The sequence below is a fragment of the Rattus norvegicus genome, chromosome 12 (assembly GCF_036323735.1).
Source record: "Rattus norvegicus strain BN/NHsdMcwi chromosome 12, GRCr8, whole genome shotgun sequence".
In the NCBI taxonomy this organism is placed as follows: Eukaryota; Metazoa; Chordata; class Mammalia; order Rodentia; family Muridae; genus Rattus; species Rattus norvegicus.
The window spans coordinates 9,299,416-9,317,210 of record NC_086030.1 but is presented as its reverse complement, the minus strand read 5'-3'; the positions used below and the strand labels follow the sequence as shown (position 1 = coordinate 9,317,210).

Sequence of the window (17,795 nt, the reverse complement as noted above, 5' to 3'; positions counted from 1 at the left end):
GTATGTGTGTATGTGTGTATGTATGTGTGTGTGTGTATGTATGTGTGTGTGTATGTGTGTGTGTGTGTGTGTGTGTGTGTGTGTGTGTGTGACATCTGGCCAGTTGCTGGCTGAATAGAAAGAGGAATATAGGTGAAGGTTGATTTCTAGCTTGATTTGGGGAATTGATCTGTCAGTGACATTTTTGATTCTCAGATCTCAACTGTGAGCTCTTCAGTTTTGAGATTTCTTTCAAACATAACACTGGCCTTACAAGTAGACACACATAGAGAGCCACATGTAAGTCAAGGGCTGGAATACAGACTGAGAGAACTGTTCCTAGGCAGTCTTGTAGCTTGAGTGTGAAATACAGTATTGACAAAAACATTGTGCATCATATGACTGTGTATACAGAACACATATACAGAGAGAGACATATACAATTGGTTCTATTTCTTTTATTTCTTTGAAGACCTCTGACTAATACTTAGTACTTGAAATCTAAAATTCATAGTTTTCTTTATAGATCTGTGAGTCAGAGGCTTTGGAAGGCAAGTTATTTGCTGTAAGTCATTCTTCAAAGGAAGGGAAAGATAAACATGAAGGAAAGAAGAACGTCATGGAGGACGTTAACACTGGGCTTGCATAGTTCCATTGGCAGGACTTGTGTCTTTCAAAACACTCAGTCTTTACTTCCTGATTTCTACACATGTCTAAATGTTTTCTAAGAGAGTTTTCTAAGAACTCCATCTGTGCCTGGTAGTAAACTAGACAAGGCTCACACCATTCACTGTAGCAAACAGAAGTCACTGAAACCTGGAGATTAGATTTAAAGGATGTGCACTGTCATCCACACAGCCACAGAGTCCTGTGAAATTTCTATGTTGCTGGCTATTGGATGTTTGCTATCCTGCAGCACCATCAGTCACTATCCTTGGTTCTCCTTTTGAGCCTGAACCTCATTGAGGACCTGCTAGAACGGCAGTCTGAGTAGATCTCCGGTCATAGAGGATAGCAGGAAAGATGAGAACCATGAAGGTAACTTAAAACTCACGAAGGACTGAAGCCTTTGAGGATACACTGGATGTGCACATGTCTTACCATATCCAGCCTTAGTAGCACCAGTATCCTGCAGAGGAGCTCAATGATCTGAAAATGTACATGACCTGAGACTTGAAGAACCATTGGTAGAGACTGAGGAGTTCCAAGTGCAGATGATGTCCTATGCAGCAGGATGAGTCAGCAGGTCAGGGGGAGTGTGAGATGCCACCAGCATGCCCAGAGACTTGCATTTTGTTTTTAGAGTGGGGACACAATGATGATGCTTCTCTGCTGCCTTTCAGATGACAGGCAACATGACACTTGCTCAATCACAAGCGAGTGCTTGTCACAAGGATTCTGGATGGTGTTTTCTTCTCCTCTGGAAGATACAGGAAACTCTACCATTCAGCTCCTCCAAGGCTTCAGGCATCTGCATGGAAGGCACAGCCGGAGGAGAGACAGTGTCAGTGCATCCACTGCTCCACCACAGTCTGCTTTCTCATTAGGAAAACAATAGGCCTCCCAGGAATTCTGAGACCCGCAAAGAAGGAGGTGGAAACAGCTTTCGAATGACTCAAAAGCGTTTTTAAAAAAAATTTATTGAGTGAGTTCTCATTTGAAGTTCATAGAACACTCACTTCCTAGTTTGAAAATTGGTATTTGGGGAGCAAATTAAACATCCAAACTTCCTAAAATCTTCCTAAAAATGTATCTTAAGGAAACCAAATAGGTCCAAATGATGACTGTTTTACTGAATAGAAGACTGTTAATTAAGAATATGGAAAGCAATACAGAATCAGAAAAGCCCACATTCTGTAATTCCTATTAAATTTAGCAATTTAGTTACTATGTTGAATTCTAATTAAAATGTTTAGCTGTTGGGACCTAAGAAAGTCACATAGGACCAAAAGTAACCCTGCAGAGATTGCTTTCTTGTGGCTGATGGGGAAAGAGGGGCTAAGGGTTCAGTGAAAGCTCAGACTGGACCAACAAGCTCATCAGGTAAAGGAACTTGCCACCAAGCCTGGTGACTTGAGTGTGATCTCTGGAATCAGGTCCAAAGGACAGAACTCCTCCCAAAAGTTATCCACTGATGCCACACAGTGCACAGTGGAATTCATGTGCACAAGTGCACACACACACACACACACACACACACACACACACACACACACATACAAAGAGAGGGGGCGTGAATAAACATAATATATTTTGCAAAGGCTCAAATGTCACAGTGCCTAAGAATGAATCTTAGCATCCAGTCAGTGTTGCAGAACAGAAGGCAGAAGCAGGCCAAGTCTACAGCAAGCTAGCAAGTCTCTAAGAATGTGGGTCCTGAGGCAAAACAAGGTTTGGAACCAGGCTGTGTACAAACAGATGGACCATAAAAGGATTTTTTGAGAAATTGATGCAGACATTTGCACTTGCACCAGAATTATTGTTAATGTTGGCATTCATTCTACACTCCACTGAGCCAAGCTCCCTGGGCAAGCCATCCCCAAATAGGACTTGGAAGTGCCATTTCCACATCTAGCTACTAGGATAGTGAGTCCCACCTCTAAATCCCCTGCCTGTGAGTTCAGAGCACTCCAGGGGTATCTGAAAAGATCTTCCCAGTACAGGCCCAATACCTCTGAGACTTTCTCATGCTCTTCCTACCCCAGCTTTAGTCTCCTTGATGGTGACCTGGGCCCTTGAAAACAAAAGAAGTAAAAAGTTCTTAAGAAGCCATTGCTTTTTGTTTAGCTTCTGGTTCTTAGAGGCTTTGATGAAAAGCTGAATTATAGGAAAAAAGGTTTTGCACATTAATTTGGGATCATAGAATTCACATCCAACAAACTGGCGAGACTGGGCTCAGAGCTGGAGAGGGGAGAGTCAGATGGAGCTTGAGAACTGTCCAAAGCTACATCCCATTTCCCTTTGCAACTGCAAGAGAGGGAGAGACCCATTTCTGAGTTGTGCTGATCTGTGCTATAGTAGGCTTGGTAATGAGAAAGCACAGTGCCTCCCTTTGTAGCCTTAAACTCCAGGCTCTCCTGTCTCAGTTCCCCAAGCATCAGGAGGGCAGCTGTGGGCTGCCACAGCTCTAGCAGGAACAGGAAGATTTCTGTGTTCTGTCATCTTCTTCATGGGCTGAGGCTGAGCCTGGAGTTTCCCTGTCAGTAGCATCTTTCAAGGCCGTTCCTCTGCAGCTCTGAAACCTTTTTTTTAAAAAAATATCAACCAAGTTTATTTTGCCCTTTAAGTGGTGTTCATATAGCACTACAGCTAGGTAAACAATGTGAATTAGTATACGTCATCTCAAGCCAGAGTTTTGTTACCGTTGTTGTCGTTTTTTAATGAGTTGTTAAAAAGATGCAGCCTATTCTAACAGGATAAATATTTTTAACCATTTCACTTTGAGTTGATGAAGGCTCACAAATGAGCAACACTCCTCATTGAGGAAAACAGAAAGCTGTTGTCGACAAGGGACAGCTCGCACACACAAGCAAAAAGAACTGTGTAAAAATAACTAACTGTGCCCATATTAAACCTTGACCACTGGGGAGATGCCTGGGGAGGTTCACTGTCAGAATATTCAAGCACTTGGGCACCCTCTAGAGGAACAACTTGAAAACCTTCAAAACTTCATTTGGAAATAAGAAGAAAAATCTGATTTTACCTAAGCTATAAAATTTTAAGCTCAGAGTTACCACTTGGACTTTTCTATTTAAAAACCTCTCCGGAAGGTGTCTTGCTCTAAAGCACCCATGAAATGGGCGCAGCCACTGTCTTTGCTACTGTTCCAGTCCTTTCTGTACAGCAACACAGGGACAATCATCTCCAGTTTCTGAACTGCAGTAAACTGTAAGCACTGCTACAGTGTGGGACAGCTAGCTTTCCTCCAGTTCTTAGGGATAGCATTCTTAACATTTGAATGCCTGTAGCATCGCTCATCTTTGGCCCTTCTTCCTCCCTCCTTCCTGTCTTTCTATTTGTCTGTGCTAGACAAGGTTCTACCATTAGACTGTCACCCCATATCTGAGTTTCTTTTCATAGGATTAAATCACCAAATCATATAAAGTGACATCCCCTGAGATGAGCTTGTTTCCATGTCACTTCCTTATGGCTGTTCTTTTGAGAAAGGCTCTCAATGCACAGCCCAGGCTTAACACAACCTAGAGATCCTCCTGCCTCTGACTCCCAGTCCACATCGCTTTCATCTGAAATGAGATTAAAAGATCAAGTTTCAACTTTTGTCCCCAGTACTGGGAGCTTTCTCTCTTGAAGATGCTCTGATAATTTAGTGGGCCAGCGTTGATTTGAATCAGTTTGACTTTGGGTTGATAAAAATTTTCACTGAGTTCATGGACTTCATTTCTTCTCTTTGAGAGTCTCTAAGAACCTGGTTCTTATTTTGTTCTTCAGGGCCCAAGAGTCCAGAGATTAGAAATATACCAAAGGTGAAGATTCTAGTAAGAAACCTTGTCCCATAAACTCGGGCCTTAAAGAGAAGGCTAAGGATGACTTAGAAGTAAAGGCAATGTATTTTTACACTCTGTTCATGGGGAGAATAAAAATCAGTAAGATAGACGGAAAGAGGACACTAAAGAAAACAGAGACCTACCCATGAGACCTTACAGGTATCTGTTGGTTGGGGTTCTCTGTGACCTTGTAGCCACAACATCATCTCACCTGGATGTTCTGCTAACATCATGCCTGGTTGAGTTTACAGTTGTTTAAGATCAGACATATTACCAGTGTCGTAGTCAATGTTCTATTGTTATGAAGAGACACCATGACCATGACAACTCTTACAGAGGGAAATTTTTAATTGGGACTGGTTTAACATTTTCAGGGGTCTAGTCTATTATTGTCATGGGGGGTGGGAACACAGGAAGCCATGGTACTAGAGAGGTAGCTGAGACTTGTACATTCCAATCAGCAAGTAGCAGGAAAGGAGCAAAGACATTGGGCCTAGCTTGACCATTGTTAGATTCTCTTTTTGATCACCAAGAAACAAATAGATTTAGGTCTGTGGAGATTTCCAGGCAAATGTGGTGGTTAGGCCCTGTAATTCTAACAACCTGGAGATAGAGAATAAGTCATGGTGAAGACCAACTTCAGCCCAGAGTGAGACCCTGTCTCAAAAAAAAAAAACCCACAAAGAAAAACAAAAAAACAAGAGCCTGAAGAAATGTACCACACCTTGATTACAAAGCCTTCTGGATACCCTGAGAGATTACTGGGGTCAGGCTAGTTGGACAATAAATCTTAACAGTGAACAGAACTGATTAATCAATAGGCCTTGACTGTATATAAAGAGAAAGGGGGTGGAGCATAAGTATTCATTGCTCTCTGCGTTCTCAGAAAGGATAATATATAGACAGCTGCTCAACCTGCCATGGTGGACTGTGGCCTCCAATTGTTGGCCAACATACACCCATTCATTAAGTTGATTCTTGGGCATGTGATTTAGTAATGGGGAAGGAACTCATGTGGTAGGACATCTACAAATCTGTGTGAACAGGCAGGCATGTTAAAAATAGGGAAAGGGTCCAGAGGAAGCTTCATAAACAAGAAAATCTCCAAATTGCAGGCTTTAAGTATGCTGTATGTACAACACCAACATTAACATGTAAAACATATCCAGATTTCAAGGAGAGACATTCTAGTCATGGTGGCACACGTTTGTAATACCGGCACTGGGAAGATGAAGCAGGAGGATCTCTGTGAGTTTGGGTCAGCCAGGACTACATAGTCAGTTCAAAGCCACCTCATAGTTTGTCTAAAAAGAATTTTTTCAGTGAGATAACAAGTCCAGAATAGATTAACAGAAAAGTCTAACAATAGAAGTGTTACTGAGGACGCAGACTGAGAGGGGGCACCCAAAATCCTGGGATGTGGTGTAAGTTGGAAAACATTTTTATGTCAATAAAACTAGGTGTGCACACAACCTGTGATCGTGAAGGCACTTGCCTGTGTACACTGCATTAGAGGATCTGCCTTCTCAGATCCAAATCCTCCATTTCAAGATGCAAGAAGCAGAGCCACACTGACTGCTGGGTGAGTCCGCAGGGTGAGTCTGCAGCCATAAGTGCTGTGGATCCCCCTCAGTCCTGCAATTCTTGAGGGAACCAGCTACTAATGGTCCAGATTTGGTTCCTCAACACTTGGGTAAATTGTTAGTGAGAGCAGGGTATGTAGTCTCTGGGGCCTGAAAAACATTTGGGGTCATTCTTGGAGTTAATCTACTGTGCATGACTAAAGGAATCTGCACCCAGGAACTACTAGCGGGCAGCTTGGTGACATTAAACATGTACCCTTTCCCTGGAGATGCCCCGGAGTGACCTTAGATTGGTCCCATTTCTAGCTGATAGAATTGGAGGTAGCACTTAGATTGGCTATGAGCTCCCTGCTTCTGATCCATTGGATTATCAGGGTTTCCTACAGAAAAAGACAACATAAGAAAAGTATAATTTATTGAGGTTGGAAGCCCACTGTGGCTGGCATCATTACCATGACATCATTCTGTGAATAGCATATGAAACTGGGCTCTAGCATTCATGTGGTAATTTGTGCCAAAACAAGTTTGCTGCGTGATCAAGACAAGAGAGATGAAGTAATAGAAAATATTTGGTAACTTAAGAACATACGATTTTAAAGTTTTAAGCTTGGAAAGTTGTTATAATCATACAAATATTATTTTAAAATGTTTTATGCGTTCAAACATGTATGGCTTAATTAAACGATTAATGAAACATATAAATCTAAAGAAAATGAGAAAACTATCATTATAAGAACTGTGTCTGTTTTATCTTTAGTGGGTTAGAGACTCTGGTGGTGACCTATATTCTGTAGCCCCGTTTAGCAGGGTGTGGTGACACTGGGTGCTGAGGACCACAATGTATGGGTTTTCACCATTGGTTCCAAGCTCTGTGTCAGGATCCTCTCTGTCCACATAAGGTTTCCAGTCTGGAACTTTTGGTCAAGCTCAGACATGAGCAAGGGCTCAGCCTTGTGAATAGTCCTCTGGATCTGTTGCAGGGTCTTTAAGAATGTGACAGGGGAATGGCTAGTAACTTTTACCTAGTGAACATCTCAATATGGGTGGCATCTGACCCTTAGGGCAAAAAATAGGAGGTTAGTCCAATTTTCATAGCCTTAATCGACACATTTATTTTACCCTTCCTGATTTTTGCAGCCTCTATGCACAATGTAATTTTAGATGAACATTTAGGGCTTTTGCCAGATTTAGGGGAAAGTTTGATCATGAAGGTGAGGGCATTGTCAAATCTCAGAGGTAGAGGCAACCCATATACAGAATTTTTTGTCTTCTGATAACAGCAGCGAGTATGGGTCTCTTGTTCAACAAGAACTGCCATCCATTTGCCTCCTGTTTCTTTTTGTCACTTGGTTTCTTCCTGTGCTCTTTCTGTCAAGGTGAGGAGTCCCCTCTCTCTAAAGAGGGCCTATGGACACTGGCATTGGCAAATGCATGTCAACTGTTTGCAGTATGCATGTCTTTGCCCTTCTCCCAGCAAAATGAATGGGATAAAGCCAGAAGGTCAGCCCTTTGTGCTGAAGTCCATTGGCTGAGGGACTGGGCCTATACCATCCTGGGTAGGTGACCACTGCAACCTAGTATACCTGATTTCATGTTGAACAAAGCTGCTCCATATAAAACCTCTTCATGTCTGTAGGAAGTGCAGAGTGCAGCTGCAGTGGAGCCCAGAGTGGAAGCCAGAAGCTTCCAGCCAGCCCCAGAGCAGAGCAGGATGCAGCAGCCACAACTGCAGAGGTAGCAGCAATCAGACCTGGGTTCCTGCTTAAGACGGGAGATGAAACTGCTCACATCCACCTTCTACCACGGCTGTGGGTGTTTCTGTATTGTCAGACCCTGCCGGCAGGATCTGAGCTTTGAGCTCCTGTTGATCAGAACTGGAGGAGCCAGAGCCTGGGCAGTTCCTGGAGTCCATTTCCCCTTATGTGGGTTGTTATGGGGCCTCTCCACATCCACGGCTATGTCCCTCCTCTGTTCGGTGGAGTCTGATGACCTGAACTTGGCTGCTGTCTTGGAGTGGCTCCTTTGGGTTATCATCTGGTAATGGGCTGGGTGGGCTGACGGCTATTGTTTTATTAAGTCAGATATGGGTCTGGCCCAGAAGACGTGCCTCATAATGGGTTATTTCAATGTTATGCATCTACTTACTGCAGTTCCTCTCAGGAGGTCCATTACAATGATGGAGATGTAAGATAATAGCAGTTCCTGGCACAAAGTCAATGTATTTATTAGTATGGTTGTAGCAGCAACTGATCACAAAAAAGCAGGCCAAACAAGATCAAGTCTTTTGGATAGGCAGGCCACTAGCCTCCTCCAGGGTCACAGTGCCTGAGACATCCATCATAGCCATCCTACTCCACAAAACACCTTCTGGGCCTGTGTCCACCACCCACAATACTGCTCAGGAGCCCCTACTGCTAGCATCACCATAGCATCAGTAGCACCGACTTGCAGCCACAGTTGCTGCCAGAAGAGGGGTGCAGCATGGATGGGCCAGCATGACTTATGAGCCTATGGGAAGTTGTGTATCATCCCAGGGGCAGCAGTAGCTGTTGTCCCAGGAGGGCTCACTTCCCTTCTCTTTTAGATCTTTGACTCCAATCAATAGAAGTGACAGAAATATACAGAGAGATAAATACATAGAGAAAATTATCAGGATCCCAACCATACATTCATGCACCTGAAGAGACCATATGGACCCCAGTCATAGATCCTCACCACCTGCATCTCATTGGCATCCTAAACAGAAGGTGCCTTAACCAAACTTAACTCTAGAGGTGACAAACCAGGCAACTTTCAATCTTGATCCATTTTTGGGCTGGAGGTGTCAGATTCTTTTAAAGCATTGGCCATCAAAGAGATTTCCTGAAGAACATCTCAGGTTGTACAAATCTCAGAGTTCTTGACCATTACATTCTTTCCATCTCCAGGAAACTCCAAGACCACCAGTGTTTCAAGGTCTGGACCCGAGATGGAGCTATGTTACTGGGAGTGGATTTTGAGGTTGCAAAGGCCCCCACCATTCCCAGTTAGCATTTGTTTTATTCTACTTCCTCATCAACATCAGAGCTCTCAGCTGTTCATGCCTCATGTTCTTGCTCTAAAACTCTGAAATTGCAAGTCCCCAATTAAATATGTTGTTGTATATGTCGCCTGGGTCACCTGTTTAGTCCTTCTTAGTTCTAGCATTCTGTTAATAGAAATAACAACAAAAATCAAGCTTTCTGATTTTGTAGATTCTTTGCCAGGGCATGGTAAGATCTAGCTACCTTCATTGTGATGATTTTCAAGACTATACTGATTTCTATATCTTGCTTTTCTCAAAGACTGGAATGGTCCCCTTGTAACAGATGGAGCCTGCTGATTCTTTTTACTAAGTCAGGTAATAGTGAAGGGCAGGTAAAGGAAGCTCCAAACACCCAACTGCAATTTGCTGTGAACTTAGCTTTGCTGCACATGGAGGCCATTCGGGGAAGAGAAAGCCATCCATTCCAGGCAGTCCAATGAAAGGAAGTGATTGGCTTCATCCAGAGAATAGGTTGAGTAGAGTTAAAATTTGCATTTCTGATAATTTCCAGGTAATGAAGCTACTGGTGCTTGTCCAGGTCACAGTTTCAGAAGTGTTGGTCTAGCATGCCTGACTGGTAAGTGAGGAGGTTGTTCAGGTTTTGATATTTATGGAATTTCTACCTTCCAGAACTTCTAGGAATACATGGCAAGTAGACTTCAGTCTAAATGAATTACTTGTCTTCACAGTTTGCATGGTGGGTAATGTTTGTTGATCATCACCTTGACGCACCTGGAATCTCCCTGGAGACACACCTCTAGGGACCCAAGTGGAAGGTCATTGATTATTAGCTCTACTATATAAGGCATTGCTAGATTTAGGTTAGGCTCTGGACATGCCTGTGCAGAACTCTTTTGATTAGACTAATTGAAATGGGGAGACCCACCCTCTATGGTTGACTGGGATAGTGGACTGGATATGGTCGATGAAGTGATTTGAATACCAGCATCTCCCTCTGATCTCTGCTTGCAGTCAGTACAAAAGCTCTCAAGCTCCTGCTGTCTTGACTTTCCACTATGGTGCACCTTGCAACTGTAAAACAAAGTAAACTTCTCTCCCTTAACTGTTGCTTTTGTACACATATTTAGTCAGAGCAACAGAGAAGTGACAAAGTCAATCAACTGTCACTTAAGCTCCTGAAAATCCGCAGGAATCTCAGCCAGGAGTCATAACCTATTGTCCAGGAAAACTGGAAATTTAGGAGGAAGAGACACTCTTTCACAGTGCTTCTCCATTCACAAGCATTTTATGGGAACACAGACACTCAAGAGACAGAAAGTGGTCAACTGCAATGGAACTGAAAGGACACAGACCCCAATCACATGGTGGATCCCATGAATCACATGGTGGATCCCATGAGTCAGAGGGTAGATCCCATTATCTCTGCTTCCTAAGCCACCGTGTACTTATCTCCTTTTTCCCTGCTACCTGACTCCAGCTCCATCTTGCCTGCATCTTTCTGCCATGTGTCATGGTATTACCACTTTGATTTCCCATGATTCTGTGCTTTTCCCTTTGTATTCTGATGGCCATGGTGCCTGTTCAAAAAACACCATGCTGTGATGGATTTACTCCTGGTAATACCCTATAGCCACAAAGTTGAACTCAATCATTAACCTTAGTGGTTTGAATTCGGCTGTGCCTAACACAAGTTTTTGTTCACATTTAGAGGACAGAACCTTTGACTCCTTTTTATCTTTGAGGGGAGTCTTTCGACTAGGCTTCTCTGCCCCTGCACATAGAGTCTCTATATCCCCTTTCAAGTACATAAATCATAAAATAACCCTCCCTCTGATTCGGTTGGTTTCATAGCATGAAAAACCAGGGCCAGGCTCTTTACAGATTCATTGCTTCCTTACCTTGTCCAGTACAAAGACTGCAGCACTGTATCAGGTGTGACACATACTCTCATGCTCCCTGATGCCCCTGCCCTCCCCGGTCAGAGTCCACATCCCTGGGTGAGCCCCCAACTCCATCCTATCCCTAGCCTGAGCCCGAGTCCTAGCCTGAGCCCGACTCCTAGCCTGAGACCGAGCCCATGCCCTAGCCCGAGCCTGAGACCGAGCCCATGCCTTAGCCTTAGCCCGAGCCCTAGCTGTGACCCAAGCAAGAGCCCAAGCCCCAGCTTGAGCCCTAGCCCAAGACCTAGCCCTAGACCTGGCCCTAGAACTAACCCTTGTCTGAGCACGAGCCCGAGCTCCGGACCTGGTCAGAGTCAGAGACTAAGCCCTATCCTGAGCCAGAGCACAAGCCCTAGCCCTATCCCTGGCCCAAGACCTAGCCCAAGCCTGAGCCTGAGCCCTAGCCCTAGCCCTAGCCCGAGCCTGAGCCCGAGCCCGAGCCCATGCCCTAGCCGTAGGGTCAACTAAAATACAATTTTATTAGTCTGGTCTCTTAGTCTGCAGCACATCTATCTAGCCTCTTATGGCTCTTAGAGTCTCTAGGGAGAAGTAGTTTGTAATTCTTATAGGAGGACTGCATTTATATGTTACTAGTCCTTTTCCCCTTGCAGCTTTTATTACACTTTATTTGTTCTCCATGCTTACTGGCTTAGGTAATATATGCCCAGGGGTATTCTTTTTCAACTCCAGGCCATTTCATACTCTGTTTGCTCCTTTTACTTTGATAAGTCTCTTATTTAAGTTAAGGACATTTTCTTCTGTATTTTTGTTGAGAATGTTTTTTTCTTTGATTTGTTTTTGGGGTTTTTTGCTTTTGACCCGAGTTTCTTTTCCTCCTTCTTATATACTTTATTGTCTTTATCATTTTATTATTATATTTATTATTTTGTAGAAAAGCCCTATCTATTTCTTGGATGTTTTCTTACAGGATTGACTTTCTTTCTTTATTTTTCCTTCCTTCCTTCCTTCCTTCCTTCCTTCCTTCCTTCCTTCCTTCCTTCCTTCTTTCTTTCTTTTTTTTCTTTTTTTCGGAGCGGGGGACTAAACCCAGGGCCTTGCATTTGCTAGGCAAAGGTTCTACCACTGAGCTAAATCCCCGACCCTTTCTCTCTCTCTCTCTCTCTTTCTTTCTCTCTCTCTTTCTTTCTTTCTTTCTTTCCATTTCCTTTCTTCTTATTCCCCCTCCACTCTTCTCCTCCTTTTGGATTTAATATATTCCTCTATCTATGCATCCATTCCTCCTATCATCTCTTCAATGCCTGAGATTCTCTATTCCATCTGTTGTAGTCTCTTATTAAAATCTGCCTCTGAGAGACTATTTGAGTTCCTACCTTTTACTCGTCCACATCTCCCTGTTTAGGTTTTCTTTATTCGTTTCCTTCCACAGTTAGGGTTTTCACAGATTTCTTTATTTTTCTCTTTAAAGACCTCTATCATATGTGCAAATGCTGTCTTACACTCTTTTTTATTCTCGGTCTTCCGTCATGTTGACATATTCAGGGCCTTCTGTGATAGTGTTGATGGTCTCTAATAGACATTTGAATGCCCTGGCTGTGACTGGTTGTGTTTTTATACTAGTCTGTAGGTATCAGGGATTGGGAAGATTGTAATTCTAGGTGCTGGAGTCTGGTTTTGTGTGATAGAAAGTATTTGATCTCAACGATGAATTTCTACCCATCCTTTGTCCATTTAGTTTCTGGATAAAAGATGCATACAAGCTTTATATTTATGATAATCCTTAATTAGCACATGTACTTGGCAGATAGCCATCCTGTACACTATTATGCATATTTCTCAGCCAATGATTCCATTACATAATTTACCATGGTTTTGTCTGGACTGCTTTTAACCCCAATTAGCCAGTTCACATGGCCATTATCTAAAGCTTCTTAAATCATGGTGGCTTCTCCTCTGCTCTGTTTACCTTCTTCTATCTGGCCCTGTCATGGTCTCCTCCCACCCCCAAGCTGGGAACACCAGGGAACACCAATCTCAATTCTGCACAGCTTTTGAGTGTAGGCATTTTTATTTACAATTCAGAAATAACTTGGTGGCAAGGTCACTTAAGAGTATGGATTAGTGTTTTCTTTCTTTTGTTTTGTTGTTGTTGTTTTTCATTTGGCTTTGTCTGTCTGTTTGGTTGGTTGGTTTTTGAGACAGTGTTTCTTCTCTATTAGTATTTTCAAAAGCCAATTGTTTGATTAAGATATCTGGGGTCAGAAAGGACCACCCGTTTCCTTAAATCTTGTGTATGGTAATCAAGAAATTCTACTAAACCTTCTGAAGGGCCCTATTACCGTTCAGCCCCAGGGCTTATATAGGTACCTCTGGATATTCTCTAATTTACTTTATTGATCAGAATGTTCTTAAACTCAGAGATCTGCCTGCCTCTGTTTCCTGAATGGTGGAGTTAGAGGCATGTGCCAGCATGCCAGGCTAGTGCCCTGAATAATTGCAAGAACAGAGTAGTCTCTCCTTTCTAAGAAAGATTTTGATATGCATGCTGTGCACACATTTTCAGGGAGTCATGAAATCAGTATGATCTTGCTGACTCATGCCTGCTGAGGCCTGCCTGGCTCTGCCAGGTAGTGCCTAAGCTGCTGATTCATGTTTACTGTCCAGAGTCTACCTAACTGGATCGCTGATGTATCTGTGAAGGGTTTGTGAGTAGATCAAGCTGCTGCTGCTGACCTGTGAACTGAACTGCCGATTTTCCATCTGAAAAAACAGATGGGAGTTGCTCTAAAGAACCATTTCTAAACAAGTCCACTCCCCCATATCCTTTCTTTCCCACTACCTCTGGTAAAAATGGCTGACAGGAAAGTTAAAATACTTAAGAACCATCATTAAAAATAGGTTTTAAGGGGCTGGGGATTTAGCTCAGTGGTAGAGCGTTTACCTAGGAAGCGCAAGGCCCTGGGTTCGGTCCCCAGCTCCGAAAAAAAGAACCAAAAAAATAAATAAATAAATAAAAATAGGTTTTAAAAAGTTGCAGTTGTACTCCTGCTTTTTAGTTCCTGAGAAACATCCCCGGCTCTTCTGCAACTTGGTGTGTAGACCAGGGTGGCTTCAAACTTACAGAGATATGTCTGTCTTTGCCTCCTGAGTGCTGGGGTTAAAGGCATGTACCACCACCCCATCCAGTCAACAGCTCTTGAAAAGCTTCACTCACACATGTCATGGTGCTGTTTCTACCACATGAGTCACTAAGAGAAAATGACACTCTTACCTTCCCACTCGAGTGGTTCTGTTCAGTACCTCTATTCCAACGTACATGATCCAAATTATTCTTCTGCCCCTAATGTTGTTTTACTTTTCTTCTGTTGCCATTTGGAAGTTAGTGTTGAAATTAGAAGCTTTAAAAGTCAATAAATAAATCTCAAAAGTGGGGTTGGGGATTTAGCTCAGTGGTAGAGTGCTTGCCTAGCAAGCGCAAGGCCCTGGGTTCGTTCCTCAGCTCCGGGAAAAAAAAAAAAAAGAAAGAAAGAAAAGAAAAAGAAATCGCAAAAGTTAAAACATGCACATGAATGATAATCAATACTTTACATGGCACAATGGTCAAGATATTTCTAAATTTAGAAACATATGAGGGACATCTATCATGTTAAAGAAACATAAGAGTTATCTCTGATACCTCTTCAGTTACCTACTCTAATAGGAACTAATGTTGAAAGCACCATTAGGAAATCTGTGTACTTTCCTGACAGAGACCAGCTTTGGCATCCATCTGGTGTGCAAACTGAGGCAGGCAGCCATTGAGGGTCAGTGCTTAGAGCTCCTGATGGTTGTATCCAGATACCTAAAGATGCTGCTGCCAAAGGAAACCAGAAATCAGAGAAGTTACTCAGCAGACCTTTTTATGTGGGAACAACGCTTAAATTACTGGGGCTGGAACTCCCTGAGGGTACTGGAAAAACTATGAACTTTTTCTAACTCCTTGGGGCCAGCAAGAAAGAGAAGGAAAGAGAGAAAATTCTCTCTCTCTCTCTCTCTCTCTCTCTCTCTCTCTCTCTACACACACACACACACACACACACACACACACACACACACACACACAAACAAAAATACAAACACGAACACACAGAGGCACAAACACACGCACTGAGTGGATGAAACAAAAGACAAAGTCCAATAATTTCATATGCACAAATATATGCATACAAACACACAGACGTATATGCATAGAGACCTATAGACAGACCTATGTACATTCACACATAGATTAGTTAATGCAGACCTCCAGCAAGCACGCTTCAAATATTTCATACCTGGATGCATAAGTACACACAATAGGTGGCCTGAGAAAGCAACACACACCCAGAAAGGCAACAAGCTTTACACATATACCTACATACATACACATTGTTGATGGGAGAAAGGAACAATGTTCCAGACTACCGTAGACACAAACTTTACACATACACATATGTGATGAATGAGGGTGGAAGCTCCAACCCTCATTCATGCAAACTCTGCACATATACATATATACATACATACATACATACATACATGCATACATACATACATGCATACATACATACATGCATACATGCATGCATACAAGCACACACAATTGATAGATAAAAGAACAATGCTCTAACCATCACACACACAACCCTTACACATATTCCCACATACCCCATAGTTTATGTTAGAAGAAATAATGCTGCAGCCCACCACACATAAGCCTCAACAGAGACACATAGTTGGTGGATGCTCCAATCCCCACAATGTATTCTTCATTTCATCCAATATATATCCCAGCAAAATCTTTCATGCAGTATTAAATTACAATGTGTTTGTGTTTTAGTTTTATTGTAGTGAATGGTTAGTGAAGTGTTTTTCAATACCTTATAAGAAATAACATTACAAGTACAGGTAAAGAACAAAAATTAGTACCAAAAACCCATGAACATTCATAACAAAGCAACTTATCATAGATTAACAAAACGTAAGCAAGCAAGATAGTTTTCTCAGCCAGTTTCTCTTACTGGCAGGCAGCAATTAGCAATTACAAAGAAATGAGTAATTATTTTCTTATTTTTCTTAAAAGTAATCTTGTAAGAATTTTAAAAGAATCACACTAAACTTTTATATAAAAATCAGTCATATCTTCCTTAAGTCCTCAGAATGCATATTGACTTATCAGAAATTTGTAGTAAGTCTTATCAGGATGCTGAGGGGAAAATGGGTGTAAGAAATCAATTATCACCAGTCCAGCCTGAGTGAGAGTCATGTCAGCTAGTAGTGCCATTGTACTTATTTCCTGATCATAAAGATCCTAGCTTAACCCATACGAGTGTGCCTTTCTGAACTTCAAATTATTTCCTAAGATTTTCTACATCGTAGCCAATAGTAGAAAACATCTCAGCCTAGCTTCACTAACAACTTTTATTCCCAATATTTTGTAAGGGCGGAGGTCATTGCTGATAATCTAAGTTCTTCACAGGTCCAAAGGCTTTTCCTCCTATTGATGCTGGACAGTGCCATCCTCTGCCACATATGTGACTAGAGTCATGGGTCCCTCCTTGTGTACTCATTGGTTGGGGGTTTAGTGCCTGGGAGGTCTAGTGGGGTTCGATTGGTTTATATTGTTGTTCTACCTATGGTGTTGCAAACCTTTTCTGCTCTTCCAGTCTTTTCTCTATCCTCTCCATTGGGGTCCCCTTGTTCAGTCCAACCATCCTAATCTGTATAGTAGGGCTCTGGCAGAGCCTCTCAGGAGACACCCTTTATCTGGCTCCTGTCAGCAAGCACTTTCTTGGCATCAGCAATAGTGACTGGGTTTGGTTGCTGTTTATGGAATAGATCCTGAGGTGGACCAGTCTCTGGATGACTGTTTCTTCAGTCTATGCTCCATGCTTTGTCCCTGTATTTCTTCCCATGAGTATTTTGTTCTCCCTTCTAAGAAGAAATGACACATCCACATTTTGGTCTTCCTTCTTCTTGGGCTTTTGCTCTGAATGCTCTCTGAGTCCAGGAAAACCAAGGATGGGGATTGGAGCTAACTTCAGAGAGTTCTCTATTCTAGGTTTAGAGTGGCTCTTGCAGCTTACCACCACCCTAGAGCCTTAGCTCGTCCCCTGACTCACATGATAATGACTGCGAAACCAAGTGGACAGGTGCTTGAGAACAGCTATCTCAAGTCCTGAAAGATCACCCTGTGGCATCTTTCCTTGGGTGCTGATAACAGGGTCCAGGGACTTTGGCCTCAGCCCAAAAGTAACGGGAAACTAAAAGAGAACAACCAGGGAACTTTCCTACCTCATACAGGAAGGATAGGAAGGAGAGCCTGGTGCACATGCAGAGGCCTACAAGGACATGTCCTACCCAGTTTTTGTGCCCTTCCCCTTTTCAGCTTGTCAGCGGGGTTGCCAATGTCCAAGTGACCTAGCCAGGTAGCTCTTTTTTTTTCTTAAATTTCTTTTTTTTTTTTTACTTTACATTTCAAATGCTATCCCCTTTCCTGGTTTCCCATCCATACACCCCCTATCCCATCTCCCCTCCCCCTGCTTCTTTGAGGGTGTCTCCCAACCATCCACTCACCACTTTCTCCCTCCCTGCCCTGATATTCCCCTGCACTTCGGGGGCCCATCCTTGGCAGGACCAAGGGCTTCTCCTCCCATTGGTGCTCAAAAAGGCTATCCTCTGCTACATATGCAGCTGAAGCCATGGGTCTGTCCATGGATACTTTTTAGATGGTGGTTTAGGCCCTGGGAGATCTGGTTGGTTGGTATTGTTGTTCTTATGGGGTTGC

General features: G+C 42.8%; 1 long non-coding RNA gene across 1 annotated transcript; it reads right to left on the bottom strand.

Annotated features, from left to right (window-relative positions):
• Positions 1–249: 249 nt before the first annotated feature.
• Positions 250–17,507, bottom strand: LOC134481146 (uncharacterized). Its single transcript, XR_010056441.1, has 3 exons — positions 14,262–17,507; positions 2,652–2,713; positions 250–1,450 (listed from the first exon to the last, which is right to left on the bottom strand). It is a non-coding gene; the product is annotated as an uncharacterized LOC134481146 (long non-coding RNA).
• Between the last annotated feature and the right edge of the window lie 288 nt (positions 17,508–17,795).